Raw genomic sequence first — 5953 nt, forward strand, 5'->3', positions numbered from 1 at the left:
TAATTCCTTGGAACCGCCGGGCGTGAGGAGCAGGGCCGGGGGAAAATGGGCACAGCAATCTTTTCCTTGTCCCAGCCATTAAGGACCTCGGCTCTAATTGTCCCATTTTGGCAATTTGTGCCTGCTCAAGCCCGATGTGGGGAGGGAAATGTTCCCGTTTCCTTTTCCTGGGAGCTCTGGGGTGTGAGATCTGCTGCACCCACCTCCTCTCCCTCATGAGGGACCCCACCCCGTGCTCCCCGTGCCCCCCAGATCACCCAGCCCAGCTCCCAGCCTGTCCCATTCCCCCTGGAGAGCGAGGTCCCTGTGATACCCACAGCAGCGCTGAGCGTCCTGCAGCTGTTTGGGGGATTTCACAGGGAAAACCACGGAGATTTGACAGAGGGAGGGAGAACTCGAGGACAGTGAAATACTAAAACTCTGGGTAAAATGGAATGAGAGGAAAGGGATGTCCTGAAGCAAAGCAGGAGAGCACCTGGGCATCAGCAGCACCTGGCCAGGAAAGCAGCAGGAGGAGAAACCAGGGACGTCAAAACCACAGCTGGGGTGAGGGAGGGTGATAATCGTGTGGGAAAACGTGGTTTGGAGTCAGTTCCATACAGAGTGGTGGAGGGAGAGGAATGGACTGAGGAGCTGGGCAGAAACACCCAGCACAGGAGAAGGAAGAGTGGGTGAGCAGCGCCAGGTGATTTCTGGATGAGAGGAGAGCTTTTCTTGCTAAAAGAGGTAATTCTGCCGCAAATGGAGCGGACTTGGCGTGTTTCTGTCTGAAAAGGGGGCCAAGAGCAGGTTTCTGGGGAAGGGAAGCAGTGAAACCCTGGGCTGGCTGCACCTGAGGGATGTGCGGGGTGTGACTGCCAGCTGTGACACCACGGCCCGGGAGAGGGAGAAAGGGTGAGCAGGAGCCCCCATCCCTCCAGGGACGGGCACTCCACACCTCCTTGGGCAGCCCCTGCCAAGTCCTGACCCCTCTCCACGGAGAGATTCCTGCTGATGTCCGTGTTCCTCTGTGCAGGGGCTGATCCCTCCCCTGTGCTGGGCTGAGGGGTGTCCCCAGGGATCATCCCAGTCACTCATCCCAGGGCTTCTGGCTCGGTCCAGCAGCTGGAATAAATCATTCAGCAGGAGCTGGGGAGGTTGTACGTCAGTAAATCAGTAAATTTACATCAGTAAATCAGTCAATTTACATCAGTAAATCCGCTGGCGCTGAGCACTGTGCTGTTTGTCACCTCCCCTCTGCCTCTCCTGCAGGAACACCGGATTCTCACCTTCACCACGTCCTGTCTATTAAAATCTGGAGCTGAGTGATCACATGGAGGAGCCCAGGCCCTACAATAAATGTCTGGAGGAGCCAGTTGCCGACCTTTCCCTCACAGCTTCCCCGGGGATTCACAGGTTTTATTTTTTGCTAAGTACAAAAGCATTTTCCCTAGCAAACGCTCCTTGGCTGAAGGTGAAAATGAATAAAATAAGCCCACAAAACTCTGCGGGCAGGGTTGGGTCTTTTCAGCGCTCTTGGTGTTTCTGGCAGTCCCAGCTGAGGTGTGCTGAGCTGTCTGGAGCAATGCAGGCATTCCCTGCTCCAGCCCCAATTCCCCGGGTAATTCCTGGTTTTTAACCATTGTTTGGTGTTTCAGCAGGAAACTTGGGCAACCTGGGAACTTCGCAGCCTGAGAGAGCAACGTGATCCCTTTAAATGATAGCTCTGCTACCGGAGGGCATTTGGCATTTGACTCTACTTAAAAATTCATCCAGAATTGATACACTGCATTTTTCATTTCAAAAATTGCAATCAGGCAGCAAAGTCTGAGTGCTCAGACGAGAGTAATATCTTCTCAGCGCTCATTAATCTGAGTCAGTAATGAACTGCAGGTAAGATGGAGGGATAATTTCAGAACAAGTCCTCTATTTGGTTATTTTTCTTCTCTCCCCTGTTATTAAATATCCAGGAACGGCGTCATTGACCTTCCTGAATGTTTCCCGTCGCGTCCCGAGCTGCTGCTGCTGGGTGGTTTGCAGGTGTTGGGGTCAGTGCCAGCTCCTGGCTGGGCGCAGTGGGCAGTGCTGGGGGTCCCCGTGTCCAGAGCAGCGCTGGTCACTCTCAGCTCTGCCCACGGCCTGGGGGTCCCTGGGATTCATCCTTCACCTTCCTCCCTCAGGTCATGCCTGAGCCCTGGGATTCATCCTTCACCTTCCTCCCTCAGGTCATGCCTGAGCCCTGGGATTCATCCTTCACCTTCCTCCCTCAGGTCATGCCTGAGGGGGAAAGCAGTTCATTATTTTGTCTCTGCTGTTACCTTGGCTGCATTTTCGGTTTCTGAGCTCTCTCCTCCGTCCCTGTCTGGTTTCAGGCTCAATTCCCAACTTGGCTCCATCCACTGGGGATGTTTTCCAGACCTGTGATCTCCTCCTTTGTCCTCCTTCGATTCCCTTCATCTCTCCCACACCTTCCCTGACACAGAGGCGACAAAGCAGGTCACACATCCCCAGCTGGGACTCGGAGGGGCCGAACCCAGCAGAGGGAGGAGCTCCCACATTTGGATGTGCACAATTCCCTTTGCTGTCCCTTTGCCTCTCATCCTCAGCTCCCTTCCCCCCCTGCAAGGACACCGCTGATCATTCCTGCCAGCTGTGGGCTCTGCTTTGTCTCTCCTGAGGAGCAGGGGCTGTTTAAAGGTGATTTCTGCAATTCCAATCCCTTCCTTGGATTTTAACCCCGTGTGCTCGCGGTGCCAGTGTGACCAGCACACCCCTCCTCTGCCATGCCAGTCATTAATGAAGAAATTAATAATGCTCTGTTCAGGGCCAGTCTCTCAGCATCCTGATTCACCTCCTCATTTCCAGCAGGGCTGTTTGGGGGCAGGAATGGTCTCCCTGCAGCTGTGTCACCACAGGCCGGGGTGGCACGGAGGGCTGAAGCCAAGCTCTCAATCTTTGGTGTCCCCTGGAGGAAATGCAGCTGGGATGGTGCAGCCCAGCAGCGCTGGTTGCTGCTGCCCACACCTTTGGGGTCCTGCAGCTCCTTTGCTCCTTTCCTGCAGCATCCTGGGAATGGATGGGATGTAAAGCAATATCCTTCCATTCTAACGGAGAGAGAATGCTAACGAGGGCATGGAGTGCCAGGACGAGGGGGAATGGCTTCAGAGTGACCAAGGGAGGTTTGGATTAGGGATTGGGCAGGAATTGTTCCCTGTGAGCGTGGGCAGCCCTGGCACAGGGTGCCCAGAGCAGCTGTGGCTGCCCCTGGATCCCTGGCAGTGCCCAAGGCCAGGTTGGACACTGGGGACAGCCCGGGACAGTGGGAGGTGTCCCTGCCATGGCAGGGGTGGAACAAATCATCTTCAAGGTCCTTTCCAAGCCCAACCATTTATGATTCTAAGGATGTGGTTCCTCTTTCCCAGTCTCTCCCTCTCCAGCCCTCCCCAAGAACAGTTAACTCTGATATTGATTCAGACAGTCCTTTAAGCATGCAAAGATAAAGTTCATCAGCATAACCAATTTGCAAACATCTAAATTAGCCAGGCACTCTCCCCGTTGCCTTTGTGGGAGATTATAAACTTCCCTCTTTGTTCCAGCATTATTGTGCCGACCATCTGCTCTCAGTTAGCCTTTTCATGAAGATTGAGGCAAGGAAAGCTTATTAAACACTCAACTTCCCTGGTTAATGGCTTTCCCTGCTCCTTTTTCAGCTCCCCTTCATTACTGATGCACTTATGGAACGATCTGCTGTTAATTGCCCCGCTCTTTGTCCCTGACCCCTCTGCCCCGGTGGCTGCACGGCTCCGGGGAGGGAGCGCTGGCTGAAGGCTTTAAATGCTCCGCCTGAAATTCCTGCACAGGGAGCCCCTGGAGAATCCAGAGCCAGCTTCCACCCTCCGGTGGCACTGCTGGGTCAGGTCTCCCACGGGGCAGGGCAGGGGTCCCCGCTCCCAGCTGGGATCCGCAGGGCAGAGAAGGCAGAGGAAAGGAAGGGAAGTTGTGCAGACTTAGAAACTCTTTCAATGTGCAGTTTGTTCCAATTTCATTAGCTTTCTTCCCAGGTTCTCCTCTCCTGACTCACCCCGTTCCCAGTGCATAATCTACATTATTCCTTGGTTCTTTAGAGCTCCCTGGGGATTCCCCCTTCCTGATCCCCAGGCCACAAGTAATTGTTCTCCCTCCCCGATCCTTTTAAAACAGCCGCGGCAGCAAATTTCACCTCTGGATGTGTGTGACCTCGAAGGCACAAGAAAAATCCCTCTCAATTACGCCGGACAGCTTGTAAACAGATTTCCAAATGCTCCCAGCCCCGTGTGCACGCACCAGGGCTTGAGCACGGCAGCAGCCTGGTCTCTGAGCTATAGATCAGGAGAGGCTCCTGGGCTGGAGCCGCTCGTGGCGCAGCAATTTAGGTAATAAGGTGGGGAACATAATAACGCAAGAGTTCAGCCTTGCAACTTCATCTTTTTCCTCTCTCGCACCAGAGACCGGGGCGACGAGGAGAGCTCTGATTTGCAAAGCTGAATAAAACAAAAGCACAGAGGAACCTGGCTGGGCGTGCTGACCTTCTTTTCAGATTTCAAGCAACTGGAAACTGGATCTTGCTCAGAACTGGCCACGATCCTTGTTTTCTCACGCAGAGCCATTAACCTCTAACTCACTGAATCAAGCAAGCTGTTATTTGCTGGTATTAGAAAAACCCCTCTGGCCTCCCTCATTTTCTCCTGAGACACCTGAGAATGGGTAAGTTTTGGCAGATCCTAATAGTTCCAACCTGCACAGGATACTGGGAGAAAATAAAAACACACGCTGGGGGTTGCATAATGCAAAGTGGCTGAAACGCAGCAGAAATTTGGAACCTCTCTAAATCCTCAGGGGCTGAAAACAGGGGTGTTGCTTGCAGGGTGCTGCATTTTGGGGGGTGGGTTGTTGGCTTCATCCCAGCCCTCAGGTGATGATGTCTGGAGGCAGTGCTGAGGGGGAAAAAACGGGGTTGTCATTACTTCCACAAAATTAATTGGAAATAATTGTCACTTGCAAGCATTTCCCTGGCGTGAGGCCGCTCCTCGTGCGTGTGATGCCCACAATAAGTGCACAGGTGAGGGTTTGGGGTCAGTCCTTGTGGGTCCCTTCTGCAGCAGGGCAGGGGCAGAGAACCCATCCCTGGAGGGGTTTCAAAGCCCTGTGGATGTGGCACTTGGGGACAGGGGCAGTGGTGGCCTGGGCAGGGCTGGGGCAGGGTAGGATTCGTTGTCTCCAAGGGCTTTTCCAACCTGAACCTCCTGTGGTGTCTCCTCCCTTCTCTCCAGAGCCCATCCCGAGGGAGAACAACCCCAATATCCAGATGGGAGCTGTGCCACAATGGGCAGCAGGGAAGGAGGAACTGGGGACCAAAGGTAATGTTTTTGGCTGCAGTTCCCACAAGAAACCTTCGAACAGGGGACCAAAGGTAACGCTTTTGGCTGCAGTTCCCAAAAGAAACCTTCGAACAGGGGACCAAAGGTAATGTTTTTGGCTGCCATTCCCACAAGAAACCTTCCAATTGGGGACCAAAGGTAACGTTTTTGGCTGCCATTCCCACAAGAAACCTTCCAATTGGGGACCAAAGGTAATGTTTTTGGCTGCCATTCCCACAAGAAACCTTCCAATTGGGGACCAAAGGTAACATTTTTGGCAGTGGCTCCCACAAGAAGCCTTCCCTTCCAGCTCTGCAGTGCTCCAGCCACTTGTGGCTACTCCTTTCCCTGATTCCTTCTTGTGGCTCTTTGGTGGAGGAGAAGCAATGCAAAGCTGGGTCTGGAATCCCTCTCTGGGAGCCAGGTGCAGGCAGAGTACTCATGCTCGGTGCTGTGGAGGTGATTTTGGGAGAGGTTTAGGTGAGAAGTGCAGCCAGGGCGCTGCAAACTTCTGCCCAGGGGGAGCAGCACTGAAGGGGGCTCTGAGAAAGAGGAATCCACGGAGAAGAAGTGAGGTG

At 53.7% G+C, this 5953-nt stretch overlaps 1 long non-coding RNA gene across 2 annotated transcripts; it reads left to right on the forward strand.

Annotated features, from left to right (window-relative positions):
* The first annotated feature begins 582 nt into the window (after positions 1 to 582).
* On the forward strand, positions 583 to 5420 carry LOC120758391 (uncharacterized). Of its 2 annotated transcripts, none has more exons than XR_005702878.2 (5): positions 583 to 726; positions 1252 to 1395; positions 1638 to 1872; positions 4180 to 4722; positions 5289 to 5420. It is a non-coding gene; the product is annotated as an uncharacterized LOC120758391 (long non-coding RNA). The 2 variants fall into 2 exon arrangements; XR_005702877.2 differs by having other exon boundaries at positions 1641 to 1872.
* Positions 5421 to 5953: the final 533 nt, after the last annotated feature.

This window comes from Hirundo rustica, chromosome 12 (genome assembly GCF_015227805.2).
Source record: "Hirundo rustica isolate bHirRus1 chromosome 12, bHirRus1.pri.v3, whole genome shotgun sequence".
NCBI classification, from domain to species: Eukaryota; Metazoa; Chordata; class Aves; order Passeriformes; family Hirundinidae; genus Hirundo; species Hirundo rustica.